This window comes from Rhinopithecus bieti, unplaced genomic scaffold (genome assembly GCF_001698545.2).
Source record: "Rhinopithecus bieti isolate Rb0 unplaced genomic scaffold, ASM169854v2 scaffold_37314, whole genome shotgun sequence".
Taxonomy (NCBI): domain Eukaryota; kingdom Metazoa; phylum Chordata; class Mammalia; order Primates; family Cercopithecidae; genus Rhinopithecus; species Rhinopithecus bieti.
In genome coordinates, this window is record NW_016816196.1 from 912,710 (window position 1) to 929,395 (window position 16,686).

Below are 16,686 nucleotides of genomic sequence, written 5' to 3' on the forward strand. Positions count from 1 at the left end.
TGCCATCCTTACGGGTGACCTTCCATCCCTTGAACCAAGGCATGTTAGCACTTGGCTCCAGCATGTTGTCACCATTCCAACCAGAAATTGGCACAAATGCTACTGTGTCGGGGTTGTAGCCAATTTTCTTAATGTAAGTGCTGACTTCCTTAACAATTTCCTCATATCTCTTCTGGCTGTAGGGTGGCTCAGTGGAATCCATTTTGTTAACACCAACAATTAGTTGTTTCACACCCAGTGTGTAAGCCAGAAGAGCATGCTCTCAGGTCTGCCCATTCTTGGAGATACCAGCTTCAAATGCACCAACACCAGCAGCAACAATTAGGACAGCACAGCCAGCCTGAGATGTCCCTGTAATCATGTTTTTGATGAAGTCTCTGTGTCCCGGGGCGTCAATGATAGTCACATAATACTTGCTGGTCTCAGATTTCCACAAGGAGATACCAATGGTGATACCACATTCCCGCTCAGCTTTCAGTTTATCCAAGACCCAGGCATACTTGAAGGAGCCCTTTCCCATCTCAGCAGCCTCCTTCTCAAATTTTTCAATGGTTCTTTTGTCGATGCCACCGCATTTGTAGATCAGATGGCCAGTAGTGGTGGATTTGCCTGAATCTACGTGTCCAATGACGACAATGTTGATATGAGTCTTTTCCTTTCCCATTTTGGCTTTTAGGGATAGTTTTCACACCTGTGTTCTGGCGGCAAACCCGTTGCGAAAAAGCCAATTAGGATTCTTTAAATGAATCTGGATACAAAGGTTACATCAGATGTAGAAATTGTGGATTTCTTCCCCCCAGTATATGGCTTTCTTTTTCACTCTCCTATTGGTGTCTTTGGATAATTAGTGCTTTTTATGTTGCGTTTAAAAAATCATTGTCTACTCCAAATGCACAGAAATATTCTTCTCTAATTTCTTTTAGAATCTGTATTGTTTTATTTTCACATTTAGTTCTATGATTCATGTTAAATTAATTTTGGGGCATAATATAAGGCAGATGGCAAAGTTCCTTTTTTTTCTATATGGATGAACAATAATTGTTCCAGCAACATTTGTTGAAAAGATTGTTACCACGTCTAATTCTAATTCTAGAATGCTTATCCAAATTTTAAAAAAAGACTTTTTATTTTTTTGAAACAAGGTCTAGCTCTGTTGCCCAGGTTGGAGTGCAATGGTATGATCATGACTCCCTGCAGCCTTGAACTCCTGGGCTCAGGTGATCCTCCCATCTTAGCCTCCAGAGTAGCTGGGACTACAAGGCACACGCTGCCACACACACCTGGCTAATTTTTAAATTCTTTTGTAGATACAGGGTCTCACTATGTTGCTCAGGTTGGTCATGAACTGCTGGCCTCAAGCTATCTTCCCACCTTGGCCTTCCAAAGTGCTGGGATTACAGGTGTGGGCTACTGTGCCCTGCCTAGAATGAGATTTTTTAAAGAAATGAAAATAGGCCCGGCGCAGTGGCTCAAGCCTGTAATCCCAGCACTTTGGGAGGCCGAGACGGGCGGATCACGAGGTCAGGAGATCGAGACCATCCTGGCGAACACGGTGAAACCCTGTCTCTACTAAAAAATACACACACAAAAAAACTAGCCGGGCGAGGTGGCGGGCACCTGTAGTCCCAGCTACTCAGGAGGCTGAGGCAGGAGAACGGTGTGAACCCGGGAGGCGGAGCTTGCAGTGAGCTGAGATCTGGCCACTGCACTCCAGCCTGGGCGACAGAGCGAGATTCCGTCTCAAAAAAAAGAAAAGAAATGAAAATAGCCCCATAAAAAAATCCAAGTATTAAGCAGATAGAAGGTAATTCTCCTTTGATCATATCCACCTTAGGGGTAAGAAGACTATGCTGATCCCTTGAAAATAAAGACAGTAATTAAAAATGATTTTAGAGGAAGTTAAATGTACAGTGAAATTACTGCCTACACAAGGTTGATGTTACAAACTGTATCAGAGTCCCAGCAAGATTTTTTTTTTTTTTTTTTTTTGGAGATGGGGTCTCAAACTCTTGGGCTCTATGGATCCCCCCTTCTCAGCCTCCTGACTATCTGGGATTACAGGTATGTGCTACCATGATCGTCTGGTAGCAGGAAAATGTAATAAACTACTTTTTACAAAGGTGTGGGAAGGGCATAAGTAAATTCTGAGGCATAGTGCGATACCCCAAGGTTAGTAATATTGAGGGCTCCATTACCATCCCAAGGGGAGGGTGGCAGAGCCAAAGGAGGAGCTAGTCTCTTGGGAGAAAGAGGACGGTAAGGAGAGGCCTCTGAGGATGCATCCAAGCCATGCCAACCCTGCAGGAATGGAGCCAGGGGAATGAAGGCTGGAGTGAATGCTCCCCTCCCCCACCCTGTTGTTAGTGCTCTCCTCTGCGTAGATCAGTCTCCTGGTGGAGAAGGAACTGGTGGAGAATGTATCTGGAGAGGAAAAAGAAGATCTAGCACACAAAACATAGGAAAACACTTAGTCCAAGAGGAGGAAAAGCGGATCTGTGTTAAGTACTCAAGATCAGAGGTGGGTTTGCGTGAAGCCAATAAGGTTTAAGCTTCAGGATCCCTCAATTATATTGGCCCTTTCCAAGGACCTGGGAGGGATCCTAATAATGTGTTCACAAGGTCATATGGTTTTGTTAAATTTGTAAAATATATTTTAAACAAAATCATCAAATTGTTGTTCTTTCCATTTCAAATCTCCCTCCATTCCACTTCCCCAGCATTTAATGGTACTGAAGTGACACAAGTTATTTTGAGTTTCTGTCTAAAAAGAAGTTGAATTGAGAATAAGCCACTATAAATGTAATTTGAGCAGACATTTTAAACATTTTAGGCCGGGCGCGGTGGCTCAAGCCTTTATAAGACATGAAGAAGTTACAGTTCCTAGTTTATTAAAGAACTGAAAAACACTAAGATAAAATAATAGAATATGAAGCTAAAGTCATAAACACGAGTAACAAAATCAGTGGGGATTATTCTGTATTCAAGAAGCAAATTATAAGAAAGAAGTTTTCAAATCATACCAATATCAGTGATTCATTAAGAATAAATAAATTTCAAAAAAGAAATTAATAAGCTTCTTGGATTGTGTATAATCCAATTAACAAAGTGGAGCAAATCATAAGAATATGTTGGAAAAAATTAAAATTTTGATGATTTAAAATAATGAGATTGGCCGGGTGTGGTGGCTCACAATTGTAATCACAGCACTTTGGAAGGCCAAGGCAGGTGAATCACAGGGTCAGGAGTTCAAGACCAGCCTGGCCAATATGGCAAAACCCCATCTCTACTAAAAAAAATACAAAAATTAGCTGGGAGTGGTGGCGCTTGCCTGTAGTCCCAACTACTTGGGAGACTGAGGCAGAAGAATCACTTGAACCCAGGAGGTGGAGGTTGCAGTGAGCTGAGACTGTGCCATTGCACTCCAGCCTGGGAGACAGAGCAAGACTCCATCTCAAAAAAAAAAAAAGAAAGAAAGAAAAGAAATCATAAAACACCATTTTAATGACATTGATGACAAACTGTTTAATGAGTGCCCTGAAGTATACTTACACATCCTGAAATCTTACCACCCACACGTGAAAAAGACTTACAAAAGTGTCCTCAAATTTGTAATACTCTTAAATATATTTTTTCTTTTTAATTTTTTTCTAGCCACGAGACCACCACAGAACTCTTACATATTTATAAGACATCACTGATAACAACTTATTAAGCTGACACTTTTCTAAACAACCAGTAATTAAAAAAAACACTTTATAGAGGAATTCTAATTATTCTAGAAAAAAGTAAATTATCCTTATACCTGCTCCATTGAAAATACCCTCTCTAGGCCGGGCGCGGTGGCTCAAGCCTGTAATCCCAGCACTTTGGGAGGCCGAGACGGGTGGATCACGAGGTCAGGAGATCGAGACCATCCTGGCTAATACGGTGAAACCCCGTCTCTACTAAAAAATACAAAAAACCAGTCGGGCGACGAGGCGGGCGCCTGTAGTCCCAGCTACTCGGGAGGCTGAGACAGGAGAATGGCGTCAACCCGGGAGGCGGAGCTTGCAGTGAGCTGAGATCCGGCCACTGCACTCCAGCCTGGGCGGCAGAGCAAGACTCCGTCTCAAAAAAAAAAAAAAAAAAAAAGAAAATACCCTCTCTGTAAAAAATGTTACAAAATTGAAGAGTAATCAAAGTCTATGTGGCTAAAAAATGTGCTATTTGCCTTTGTTGTGATTTGCCTATTTATTCTAAATAAATATTTATTTATTTAGGAAATATTTTCATTTTCTAATTTTTTTTTTTTTTTTTTTTTTTTTTTTTTTTTTTTTTTTTGAGATGGAGTCTCGTTTTCTATTACCCCAGGCTGGAAGGCAATGGCGCAACTCACTGCAACCTCTGCCTCCCAGGTTCAAGCAATTCTCTTGGCCTCGCCTCCTGCACAGCTGGGATACAGGTATGCCACCACGCCCAGCTAATTTTGTATTTTGGTAGAGACAGGGTTTCACTATGTTGGCCAGGCTGGTCTTGAATTCCTGACCTCAGGTGATCAGCCCGCCCCAGAAAGGTTTGGGATAACAGGCGTGAGCCACACGCCGGCCTCCTGCCTAATTTTGTATTCATAATTCTGTATATTTTTCCAAAGGATCCCCCTTCCCCAACATTGCATTTTCATGCATGCCCCACAGATTCTTATGTGACCTTGTTCAGAATTCACACTAAAGAAACAGGACTGGGCAAAACTTCAACAGTAACAGCAATGGCAATGAATAGAACACGAAGCACTCTCCCATAGGATAGGCAGACTGGCGTGCGATGGTTTGATGTATGGTATATGCGTCCAACGACACACAGAACAGAACCACACGTATGACAGGGCTCACTCTGTCATCCAGGCTGGAGCTTCCCCTAACGGTACAGACTGGATGTACATGTGATATATATATGCAAGTCCAACACACACCAAACACAAACACACATATGACAGGGTCTCACTCTCTCCATCCAGGCTGGAGGTGTAATGGCACCAATCACAGCTTGCTGTAGCCTTAACTTCCTGAGGCTCAAGTACCTCCCACCTCAGCTTCCTGAGTAGCTGGGACCACCAGGTTTGGACCCACCTTCACTGGCTAATTTTTGTATTTTTTTGTAGAGACAGGGTCTGCCATGTTGCCCAAACTCGTCTCGAACACGCTGGCCTCACCAATCCTCCTGCCTCGGCCTCCCAAAGTGCTGGGATTACAGCGTGTTGAGCCACCATGTCAAACCAGGAATATTTAAAGAATCTGCAAATCTCATTAAGGACAAGAAGGGAAAAAGCAAAACAGCTGAGATGGGTAAATTGTAGTCTGCAGGAAATCTAGCCCACACAATTCTGCAAGTAAATTGTGTGGGAAATTGGCGGGCGCGGTGGCTCAAGCCTGTAATCCCAGGCACTTTGGGCACGCGGGCGAGGCGGCCGGCGGACACGATGGTCAGGAGATCGAGCCATCCTGGCATAACATGGTGGAAACCCGCGTCTTACTAAAATACAAAAAACTAAGCGGGCGACCTGGCGGGCGCCTGTAGTCCCAGCTACTCGGAGGCTGAGGCAGGGAGAATGGCGTGAACCACGGGAGGCGGAGCTTGCAGGAGCTGAGATCCGGCCACTGCACTCCAGCTGGCAGACAGGAACGGACTCCGTCTCAAAAAAAAAAAAAAAAAAAAAAAAAAACTTGGGGAAATTATTCCAGAAGCAAATTATTCTTTATTATAGAATTCACTATGACGCAGAGGTCCCAGGAAGCAGTGTGGAGCTGGAGCGGCACTGAAAGGCCTTTGGCACTTACCTCTAAGGCTAAGGCTGCCACCATACTTGAAGGCAGCACCTCCTACTGACGGAGGACAGCCTTATCCATACACTGGAAGCATTATCTGACAGCAAATAGTAGAGAAAATCCAGAGGAAATAATTTACCCTCATCATTCAAAAACGAAAATGAAGCAAATACATTAACAAAAAAATCCATGAGGAATTTTGAGAGAATCAGGGAGGTCCCAAAGAAAAATCAGATGAAGTATGCAAGATACTTACTAATCAACCATTCATAGATTTGGAAATAATCTTTTTTCATTTTTTATGGAAATGGAGTTTCGCTCTGTTGCCTAAGCTGGAGTGCAATTGGCACAGATCTTGGTTCACCACAACCCTCTGCCTTCCTGGGTTCAAGTGGATTCTCCTGCCTCAGCCTCCTGAGCAGCTGGATTACAGGCCATGCACCACCGTGCCCAGTAATTTTTTTGTATTTTAGTAGAGACGGGGGTTTCTCCTTTGTTTGTCAGGGCTGGTCTCAAACTCCCAGCCTTCAGGTGGTCCACCCGCCTCAGCCTCCCAAAAGTGCTGGGATTATTAGGCGTGGCCACCGTGCCCGGCCGGAAAATAATTCTTAAGGGGAGAGCTCAGAGGGGTTGCAAGCTTTTTGGTTTCGAGTTTGGGGTTTTTTTTTTTTTTTTTGGTTGTTTTTTTTGTGTTTGGTTTTTTTTTTTTGTTTTGTGCTTCTTTGTTTTTTTTATTATAGAAATTTCAAGCATACTCCAAAAAGTGTAATATAAATAGTATAATAACCCTCTAAATAGCCATCATCCACCTTCCACATGCATCAGCACATGTTCAGTCTTATTTTATCTACATGCCAAACCCACTTTCCCAAAGGCCCTCACGCCTATTTTAGAGGCAATGACAGATATCTTGATTTAATCTACAAAGTCTTATCTATGCTACCTTTAAGAATAAGAACGGCCGGGCGCGGTGGCTCAAAGCCTGGTAATCCCAGCACTTTGGGAGGCGAGGAGGGCGGATCAGGAGATCGAGACCATCCTGGCTAAACACGGTGAAACCCCGTCTCTACTAAAAAAATACCAAAAACTAGTCCGGGCGACGTGGCGGGCGCCTGTAGTCCAGCTCTACGGGAGGGCTGAGGGGGCAGCGAGAATGGCTTAAACCCAGGAGAGGGCGGAACTTGCAGTGGCTGAGATCCGGCCACTGCACTCCAGGCCTGGGCGGCAGAGCGAGATCCGTCTCAAAAAAAAAAAAAAAAAAAAAAGGAATAAGAACTCTTTTTAAATATACTAACCATATGACAGGCCAGTGGCTCAGTCTGTAATCCAGCTACCTTTGGGAGGCCGAGGCAGGCGGATCACGACTGGTCAGGGAAATCGGAGACCATCCTGGCATAACACAATGAAACCCCGTCTCTACTTAAAAATACAAAAAATTAGCCGGGCGTGGTGGCGGGTTCCTGTTATCCCAGCTACTCGGAGGCTGAGGCAGGAGAATGATGTGAACTCAGGAGGCGAGCTTGCAGTGAGCAGAGATTGTTGCCACTTGCCACTCCAGCCTGAGGGACAGAAGCAAGACTCGTCTCAAAAAAAAAAAAAAAAAAAAAAAAAAATATATATATATATATATATATATAAACCACATTTACCATTATCATACCCAACAAATTAACAAAATTACTCAATGTCATCAAATATCCAGTCAGTATTTACATTTTTTATTGTCTTATAAACATTTTTTAAGTTGCATTATTCAAATCAGGTTCCAAATGCTATTTACATGTTGTCTTGTGATATGCAATGGCTCTTAAATTTCTTTCAACCTATAGTTTCTTCTGTTTTTCTTGCCACTTATTTGTTGATGAAATCAAGTCATTTTTCCTATAGAATTTGTTACATTCTAGATTTGATTAATCATATCCCAAGGTGTTATTTAACACATTTCTCCATCTTCTGTATTTCACATAAACTGAAAATTAGGTCTAGAGGCTTGATAAGATTTAGGCTAGATATTTTTGGAAGAGTACTTCATAGGTGATGCTGTGTTCTTATTGCATCACACCTGTAAGTATATAATGTCTCTTTGCCTCTCATTTTGGAATATTACAATTAATCGGTGGGTTCAAGTGTTGTCAGCCTGATCCATCATTATAAAGTTCCTCATCAGCCTCTCACCTAATGATTTCAGCAGCTATCAATAATCATTGCCTAGATCCATTATTTCATTCAAGTGTCAAAATAGTTAATAGTCTGTAATTTCTTCTGCATTCACTAACTGGGATTCTTCTGTTAAAAAAAAAAAAAAAAAAAAATTGGGGCCGGGTGCCATGGCTCATGCCTGTAATCCCAGCACTTTTGGAGGCAGAGGTGGGCAGATCATGAGATCAGGAGTTCGAGACCAGCCTGACCAAAATGGTGAAACCCTGTTTCTACTAAAAAAGACAAAAATCAGCCAGGCATGGTGGTGTACACCTGTAATCCCAGCTACTCAGGAGGCTGAGGTAGGAGAATCGCTTGACCCGGGAGGCAGAAGTTGCAGTGAGCCAAGATTGCACCACTGCACTCCAGCCTGGGAGACAGAGCGAGACTCTGTCTCAAAAAAGAAAAAAAAAAAAATTGGCTGGGTGCCGTGGCTCGTACCTGTAATCCCAGCACTTTGGGAGGCCAACACGGGTGGATCACTTGACTGCAGGAGTTCAAGACCCCAGCCTGGGCAACATGGTGAAACCCCCATCTCTACAAAAAAATACAAAAAAAAAAGAAAAAGAAAAAAGAAAAAAGAAAAAAAGCTGAGCATGGTGGCAAGCATCTGTACTTCCAGCTACCTGGGAGGCTGAAGTGGGAGGATCCATGGAGCCCAAGCAGAGCCCAGGCAGTGTGTGTGAATGGGCCATCACACATTTCACTCCAGCCTTGGTGAGAAAGCAAGACCCTCTCTCATTAAAAAAAAAAAAAAAAAAAAAAAAAAAAAAAAAAACCATATTCACAATTTGGTTTCCTAGATGTACATACAAGAAAAAGAAGCTAAGTGCTCGATTTTTTCCCTTCACTAATTTTTAGAATAATGAGTTGGTTTCTTAATATTCTTCAGGAGTAACCAGTTAGTTTGGCTGCAAGTCCAACAGTGCTAAGCATGGCACTAAATAGCACCATCTAAGAAGGTAATAGAGCCTTGACCCTACTCAACTGCTCAGTTCTCTCAGACAGTGATGGTCTCAGCCAGTGGAGTAGGGCAGCAGACAATCAGACACCATTGTAACAATTCATTCATTCTTGAGAAATCATCAAAATGAATAATCATTTATAGATGACAGATCCTAAGTGATAACTCTTCTTGAAAACCAAACATTTTTAGAAGAGTTAGCAAGGTAGAAAAATCAAAGGTTTTAGTAGTACATCTCCACTTGCAGTGGAGAAGTATATGGTGAAGTATGGTGACACTGGAAATAGGGTGCTAATTCGGGAATTTGGGGTAGCAGTAGCCAGAACCTCAGAATGAATCATTGGAATCAATGTTTCTGGGGGGAGACATAAATTGGAAGAATGAAAAATTCAAGATTTTATGTTTGTAAGGGAGGCTAATTAGTGGTTTGCTAAAATGTTTTTCATAAAGTACCCAGCTCAGAATCACGAGAGACCCATAGCCCTCATTTCCCTGCATATGCTGGAGGCTACTGACACCTACAAAAAGAAGCTAATAATTGAGAAGGGTCAAAGTGGGTCAGATCAGTTTGCACAAGACTCAGGCAAAATGAGGGAAAGGAAGTTATCTACTGAATTTGGCAACATGTAAGTCACAGATGACTTGATAACAGTAGTTTCAGTGATGTGATGAGGGTGGAAGCCCTGGAGTAGGTGGAACAGTGTGGGGTTAACAATTCTTTCAAGAAGTTTTTCTATAAAGGGGAGCAAAGAAACGAGATGTTCCTGGAAGGGTATCTAAGGACAACTGAGGTTTATTTATTTTTAAAAATAGAGACAGGATCTTGCTATGTTGGCCAGGCTGGTCTTGAACTCCTGAGCTCAAGTATCCTCCCTCCTCCCTCCTTGTTGATGGCATCCCAAAGGGAACTGAGGATCTTTGTTTGTTGGTTGGTTGGTTTTTGATACGGAGTCTCACTCTGTCACCCAGCCTGGAGTGCGGTGGCACAATCTCAGCTCTCTGCAGCTTCCGCCTCTCAGGTTCAAGCAATTCTACTGCCTCAGCCTCCTGAGTAGCTGGGATTACAGGTGTCTGCCACCACACCCGGCTAATTTTTGTATTTTATTTCAGACCAGGCTGGTCTTGAACTCCTGACCCCAAGTGATCTGCCTGCCTCAGCCTCCCAAAGTGCTGGGATTGCAGGTGTGAGCCACCGCGCCCAGCTGGAACTAAGGATCTTTTTAACAATAGGTTTTTTAAAGGATGATGGTTTAAGGCCGGGCATGGTGACACACACCTGTAATCCCAGCACTTTAGAAGGCCCAGGCGGGTGGATCACCTGAGGTCAGGAGTTCGAGACCAGCCTAACATGGTAAAACCCTCTATTCTACTAAAAATACAAAAAAATTAGCCATCTGTGGTGGCATGTGCCTGTAGTCCCAACTACTCAGGAGGCTGAGGCAGGAGAATCTCTTGAATCCTGGAGGCGGAGGCTTCACTGAGCCGAGATTGCACCACTGCATTCCAGCCTGGGTGACAGAGCAAGACTCCATCTCAAAAAAAAAAAAAAAGAAAAGAAGTGCAAATTCCACATAATAAAGGGAGAAACTGGTGATCTATGAGAGCGGGGACAATTGCAAGAGTGATGTCCTTGAGAAAACAAGAGAAGATAGAATCCAGAGCATGACTGCTTTGATAGAGCAATGGCATTTGTATTATAACAAGTGGGAGAACAGGAAATATTGACACAAGTGTAGAAAGATTTGGTGGTTAGAAGAATAGAGTTCCTGTTGAGTTGCTTACGTTTTTTCAGTTATGTGAGAGTGGGGCCAATGAGGAAGGATTTATATTCTACAGTATTTATCTTTTTTTTTTGGAGACGGAGTCTTGCTCTGTCGCCCGGGCTAGAGTGCAGTGGCCGGCTCTCAGCTCAGTGCCAGCTCCGCCTCCCGGGTTTACGCCATTCTCCTGCCTCAGCCTCCTGAGTAGCTGGGACTACAGTTGCCCGCCACCTCGCCCGGCTAGTTTTTTTGTATTTTTAGTAGAGACGGGGTTTCACCGTGTTAGCCAGGATGGTCTCGATCTCCTGACCTCGTGATCCGCCCGTCTCGGCCTCCCAAAGTGCTGGGATTACAGGCTTGAGCCACCGCGCCCCGCCTACAGTATTTATCTTAAAAAAAAAAAAAAAAAGGAAAGGGACAAAAAGGAAAGGAAAAAAAGAGGAAGGGTTGAAATTTTTAGGAAAAAAAAAGACATAAAATAGTTGACTCAGAGAATAAAATATTGATCTTACTAGGGAAACCTTTTAGGATTATGGAGCAGATATAGTGTTTGTTTCAGCTTTGTGGTCATAAATTTAAGGTACTGTGCCAGTGTTCAGGTGCTCTGCTGCAGGCCCAGAGAAGTTATACTCAGCTGGGCAAGTGAGTATAAAAGAAGTACAATTGCTTTTCATAATGATGACCAGCACATCAAAGGTGGATAAGGGAGAGAATGAACACAGAATAGACACAACAGTTAAAAAAAAAAAAAAAAAAAAAAAAAAAAAAAAAAAAGCAGTGAGGTTGGTGGGTTGAGGACCCCAGGTGTCAGATGGGAGGCTATCTGGATAAGAATGAGGACACAAGTCAGGATGAAGAGGAAGACAGTGAGCTAGGAGTCAAGTCTTCAGTGAATGAGGGGTGTGACTGGGAGATCATTAGAATGTAGACACAAGGAGGTGAGGCTTTTGAAGAAGGAGGAATAGTTTGAAAGTGATGATGTGGGCCGGGGACCGTGGCTCATGCCTGTAATCTCAGCACTTTGGGAGGCCAAGGCAGGTGGATCTCTTGAGGTCAGGAGTTTGAGACCAGCCTGGCCAAACATGGTGAAACCCCATTTCTGCTACAAAAAAATACAAAATTAGCCGGGTGTGGTGGCACACGCCTGTAATCCCAGCCGCATGGGAGGCTGAGACAGGAGAATCGCTCGAACCAGCGAGGCAGAGGTTGCAGTGAGCCAAGATTGCACCAGTGTACTCTAGCCTGAGCAACAGAGTGATACTCTGTCTCAAAAAAAAAAAAAAAAAAAGAGGNGAGGTGAGGCTTTTGAAGAAGGAGGAATAGTTTGAAAGTGATGATGTGGGCCGGGGACCGTGGCTCATGCCTGTAATCTCAGCACTTTGGGAGGCCAAGGCAGGTGGATCTCTTGAGGTCAGGAGTTTGAGACCAGCCTGGCCAAACATGGTGAAACCCCATTTCTGCTACAAAAAAATACAAAATTAGCCGGGTGTGGTGGCACACGCCTGTAATCCCAGCCGCATGGGAGGCTGAGACAGGAGAATCGCTCGAACCAGCGAGGCAGAGGTTGCAGTGAGCCAAGATTGCACCAGTGTACTCTAGCCTGAGCAACAGAGTGATACTCTGTCTCAAAAAAAAAAAAAAAAAAAGAGGCCGGGCGCGGTGGCTCAAGCCTGTAATCCCAGCACTTTGGGAGGCCGAGACGGGCGGATCACGAGGTCAAGAGATCGAGACCATCCTGGCTAACACGGTGAAACCCCGTCTCTACTAAAAAATACAAAAAAAAAAAAACTAGCTGGGCGAGGTGACGGGCGCCTGTAGTCCCAGCTACTCAGGAGGCTGAGGCAGGAGAATGGTGTAAGCCCAGGAGGCGGAGCTTGCAGTAAGCTGAGATCTGGCCACTGCACTCCAGCCTGGGCGACAGAGCGAGACTCTGTCTCAAAAAAAAAAAGAAAAGAAAAGAAAAGAAAGTGAAAAGAAGAAAAGCTGGTGTCTCACATTCTGGGTCAGAATTACACAGGATGTAAGAGGAAAAATCACTTCACTTAAAAAGGCTGCAGGGGAGCCAGTGCCCTCAGGAGACTGATGGATCACACTCAGTGAGGTCAAGTCAGAAGAGACACTGATGAAAGAGGTTAAAGATATAGGAGAGCATGTTTATCACTCATCTGGAACTCCAGGTTTCTGGAAGACATGTAGGCAAGATTTTGGAGGGTGTGGAGGGGTGGGGGATTTGGGTCAGATTGGGAGCTGTGCTGAACAGAATGAGGGTGGGGAAGAGATGCTTCAGGAGACGTCAGCTTCTGGTGACTGGGAAAGAGGGAGGTGAGGCATGAGAGAATGGCTGGATGACTGGGAAAACAAGTCAAGTTCAAGTCATTTTCAGGTCTTATTCAGACTTCATTTCTTGTGGGAAGTTGCCCCTCTTGTATGCTCCAATAGTACTCCAGACTTCCCCAGTTATGGCACTTATTACTGCTTTTGCTTGGGAATTAAGACCTGTTCTGGCCTCCATTTTTTATTAGAACCACCCCTCAAGTGCTCCCCACACCCACTGAGGACACTAAGTCATATCTAGGACCAACACACTAGGGTTCACTCAGTACAACCCCAGGTTTTCACAGCTCCAGGACCCCTGCTCCCACTGCAGGACACATGCTCTCCTAATCCTAGAAGGCTGATACTCTGGCCAGAGGCTCCGGGCCTCACCTGGATGAGACCCCTCATACCACATCCAGCCACAGTGACAGCCTGGGGAGCTGCCGGGGAAACAGGAAACACCCACACCCTCAAGGTGACTAATGAGCCATCACAGACAACACCGAGAGATTAAGGTGCTGTGGCCTTCTACCCCAACCCCAAAACGTGAGTGGCATCATGGCATATGAATAAACAAGGTCTAGTTTAGGTAGATTAAAGAATTCCATACTAGAAATTTAAGGCACTGTTCCAGTGTTTAGCTGCTCTGCTGCAGGCCCAGAGAAGGTCTGTAGTGAAACTGGGAAATCTTTTGTTGTGTTTTAAAATCCTATTAAAAAAGTAAGTGCCTGTAATCCCAGCAATTTGGGAGGCCGAGGCAGGTGGATCACCTGAGGTCAGGAGTTCGAGACCAGCCTGACCAACATGGTGAAATCCTGTATCTACTAAAACTACAAAAATCAGCTGGGCGTGGTGGCATGTGCCTGCAGTCCCAGCTACTCAGGAGGTTGAGACAGGAGAATTGCTTGAACCCGGGAGGTGGAGGTTGCAGTGAGCTGAGATTGTGTACTACACTCCAGCCTGGGTGACAGCGTGTCTTTAAAACAAAACAAACCAAACAAACAAAATATATATATTTGAAAAGGCCTATTTCTACACTATTACATCTATTGGATTGAACATCCTCTAGTTTACTATAGGTCTTAGACCCTCTAACTTTGTCTTGACTTTAGAGATAGTAATGGTTTTTACACTTTTTGTCTCCATCACTGGACAGTCAGCTCTTTGAGGCCAAGAGTATATTCCCATAGCTTCTCTTAAAATAATACTCATTGTGCACAAATTGTCATCTTTTATTAAATGTATGTGTTTACTGTAAAAACAGAGCTAGACAATATAATGTAAGCTGAAAATCAGACCATGGAATCTGGCCTGGGTTTGGGGAATGGAGAGAATAAAGACTTGGATTTCATTCAAGTTGATTTTACTTTGGTTTAGTTTTGGATGAACTAAGAAGCAGAGCAAAGAATATAAACAAGATAGAGATGCAGGAGGATAAATGTGGCTTCCCATTGCCTCCCTTGTATGTGCCAGAATACACACAAAGTTTGCGTTCTTGTCAATTCTGCACAGCGAGGTATCTACCAGGTCACAGAGGCAGAGAATGACAGGCTCCCTGCCTTCCATATTCCCAGCTGTATCAGCTCAGAAACAACTTATACTACCATATAAGGTGAACCATGCTATCCAGGTTCTGGGCCTTGAAATTCATTTGATGCCCACAGTCAGGCAGGTTCCCATTTTCTGTGGCTGCATGGCAGGGCCTAGGAATTTTTCACCTCATCTTCTTGTGTTTTTTTGTGAGCAGGCCTTGGAAAAACAACGAGAAATCCATATATAAAATGAAACCCACGGTATCACCAGATGGTGTAGAATAATTATGGTTGCTATCACATAGATTAACATTAATTCCTAATTGCACAAATATGTATGGTGTGCTTACCATGTGCTTCGCCCGAAGATGCAAAAGTAAATAAAACTTAGGCTCTGCCTGTAGTCTAGTTAAATCCATCATGCTTCTCTGTCATGACCATTTTTTAAATAGAAGATAGACAGCAAAGAAACAGGATACTCTGGCTGAAACCTTTTTAAAAAGTATATTATTGATTCCAGGTTGTTTAATAACCTTTTGATCTCTTTTTTTTTTTTTTTTTTTTTTTTGAGACGGAGTCTCGCTCTGTCTCAGCTCACTGCAAGCTCCGCCTCCTGGGTTTACACCATTCTCCTGCCTCAGCCTCCCGAGTAGCTGGGACTACAGGCGCCCGCCACCTCGCCCGGCTAGTTTTTTTGTATTTTTTAGTAGAGACGGGGTTTCACCGTGTTAGCCAGGATAGTCTTGATCTCCTGACCTCGTGATCCGCCCGTCTCAGCCTCCCAAAGTGCTGGGATTACAGGCTTGAGCCACCGCGCCCGGCCACCTTTTGATCTCTTGGTTTTCTCCCATCTCTCCTTTCTGTGCTGTTTCCCTTAAAATAACACTCAGTGCACACACTGTTTTCATTAAACGGGTGTGTTTATTCTAAAAACAGAGTTAAGAGTTATCAACAGGCAGATTCTTCCTGCTCAGGCCTCCTTAATCTCTAAACAGTGCATGACTCGCAGAAAATGCAAAGAGGTTTGTTCTGGTTCTCAGAGGCAGAGTGCTAGGAGGGCCAACTGATAGAAACAGAACTTAATCATTTTAGGATTTCAGGAGTATCACTGCAGAAGACCAAGGGTGAATGTAGGAGTCAGCCTGTAGACTCTGTACAATCGTAAATTCCAGCCTCATCTGAAGAAAATGAACCTGTTTTCACGAAAATTCACCTTTTGTATTTCTTATAAATGGGTAGCTTAATAAGTGTATGTATTTATTAATATAACTGATCCTTGATTTTGGAGACATAAAATATTCTAAAAGAATTAATTTAGCCTAGGGAACATCCTCTTAGGTAATAAGTCTATAGATGGCTTCATAGTACACATGCCTCAGGGCCTTTGATGTATCTACTGTTTCCAAGGTTATAGCTTGCTTCCTTCAGGGCTCAGGACAAACATCATCTACTAGAGAGGTCATTGCTGACCACCTCATATTAATAGTACCTCCCCCACAACAATTTTACTCCATCATCTTCATTCTGATTTTTCTTCATAAAACTTGTTACCAGCCGGCCATGGTGGCTCACGCCCATAATCCCAACACTTTGGGAGGCTGAGGTGGGTGGATCACAAGGTCAAAAGATCGAGGCCATCATGGCCAACATGTTGAAACCCCATCTCTACGAAAAATACAAAAATTAGCTGGGCATGGTGGTGAGTGCCTGTAGTCCCAGCCACTTGGGCGGCTGATGCAGGAGAATCACTTGACCCCGGGAGGTGGAGGTTGCAGTGAGCCAAGATCACACCACTGTACTCCAGCCTGGGGACAGAGCAAGACTCCATCTCAAAAAAAACCAAAAAAACTTGTTACCACCTGATATCTTATTATGGGAACATCCAAGTTTTGTGGGGCCTGACGTTTTTATAATGGGGGGGCACTTTTTAAAGAAACAAAATATAAAAATTGCAATTAAAAAATTAAGTATGAAAGTGAATATTTATTAAGAATGTGAAAATAAATCATAAATTGCTAGAGTCTTGGAGCTTCAGTTATTCCTTCTAAGATTTATTTAGGCAATTTACTAGAAATGCTTATGTAAAACTAGGTAGTTGTTGCAACCTGGCTTCT

General features: G+C 43.6%; 1 pseudogene across 1 annotated transcript; it reads right to left on the bottom strand.

Annotated features, from left to right (window-relative positions):
• Nucleotides 1–68: 68 nt before the first annotated feature.
• On the bottom strand, nucleotides 69–716 carry LOC108516825 (elongation factor 1-alpha 1 pseudogene; annotated as a pseudogene). Its single transcript, XR_001881937.1, has one exon. The product of XR_001881937.1 is annotated as an elongation factor 1-alpha 1 pseudogene (transcript).
• Nucleotides 717–16,686: the final 15,970 nt, after the last annotated feature.